Below are 1,282 nucleotides of genomic sequence, written 5' to 3'. Positions count from 1 at the left end.
ATCATGGGATGGGACAGGGGGGTTGTGGGGGATTGTGTTTTGTATTCCATGTTGTATTCTCTCCTATTCTATTTTGTGACATTTCTCTGGGCTCCTGCCAAACACAGAACACACACAACCCCTCTTTTTCGGTGCCTACTGCTGCTATGCTGAATCCTTCTCTCCTCTCCTCTTTCTGTCTCCTTGACCCAGTCTCGCTCCCTCCCCTTTCCTCTGCATCTTCCAATAACTTGCGCGTTCCCCCTCCCCCGTCTGTCGCACGTTCTCACCGCCTCCCTTTTTCTACCTCCTCCCTGTGCCCCTGTCTCGCTCTCCTTCTCTCTCATTTGCTCACATTCTCTCACTTTTCCTACCAGGCTTCACACACACTGCAGGTAATGGAAAACAATATACATCTATTCCTTCCTTCCTCTCATCCTTCTCAGTCTCCTCTCCTCTGTCTTGCTGCTCTCTTCTCTCATCATTTCATCCCTCCGCCGGCTCATATCCTCTGATTAGTCCTTGACTGCACAGCACAGCACAGGTACCATTGCATCAGCTTATGTGTCACTGACGGTGTGTGTGTGTCCTACTAGTCCATGGTTCGATGTTGAATGTGTTTGATGGTTGGCCTGTCAATTGCGGTGTGGCGTGTGTGGCTGTATGTGCTTAGAGTGCATCTGCTTCACAGCATTTACTTCCTGACTGTGCGTCAGTTTGTGCCAGTTTGCTGTGTGTGTGTGTGTGTGTGTGTGTGTGTGTGTGTGTGTGTGTGTGTGTGTGTGTGTGTGTGTGTGTGTGTGTGTGTGTGTGTGTGTGTGTGTGTGTGTGTGTGTCTATGTGTGTATGAGAGAGAGAGAAAGAGAGAGAGAGAGAGAGAGTAGAAGTCTGCCTGTGTTAGTCTCTATTTTCTGTTTATGTCTCCAGGAAATACATTTAAGAGGTCATTTTTATCTCTCACTCTGTGAACATCACTTACCCCATCTCAGAATATTCATAATTTCTGGCCAAAGGGGGATTTAATCATTTTAGAATCTCTACCACCGTTCCCTTGCTCCTCTCATCTTTCTCCCCCTTCTTCTAAAGCTTGTTTTGATAATGCAGAAATCCCTCTGCTGTGTTAGAACATGGGTGTGTTAGAACATGGCTGTATTAGAACAAGGCTGTGTTAGAACAAGGCTGTGTTAGAACGAAGGCTGTGTTAGAACATGGCTGTGTTAGAACAAGGCTGTGTTAGAACGAAGGCTGTGTTAGAACATGGCTGTGTTAGAACAAGGCTGTGTTAGAACATGGCTGTGTTAGA

The 1,282-nt window shown here is 46.8% G+C and overlaps 1 protein-coding gene across 1 annotated transcript in view; it reads left to right on the top strand.

Moving 5' to 3' along the window:
- Positions 1–280: 280 nt before the first annotated feature.
- The window catches only part of LOC145879555 (gamma-enolase-like), a 10,346-nt gene continuing 9,344 nt past the window's right edge, over positions 281–1,282 (top strand). Inside the window, exon 1 of the mRNA XM_082975510.1 lies at positions 281–374. The gene's annotated coding sequence lies outside the window, so the exon portion shown is untranslated. The remainder of the gene's footprint in view (positions 375–1,282) is intronic.

The sequence above is a fragment of the Salmo salar genome, chromosome 05, assembly GCF_965601325.2.
Source record: "Salmo salar chromosome 05, fSalSal1, whole genome shotgun sequence".
Taxonomy (NCBI): Eukaryota; Metazoa; Chordata; class Actinopteri; order Salmoniformes; family Salmonidae; genus Salmo; species Salmo salar.
The sequence above is the reverse complement of the archived record's forward strand: the minus strand, read 5'-3'. Positions and strand labels throughout refer to the sequence as shown.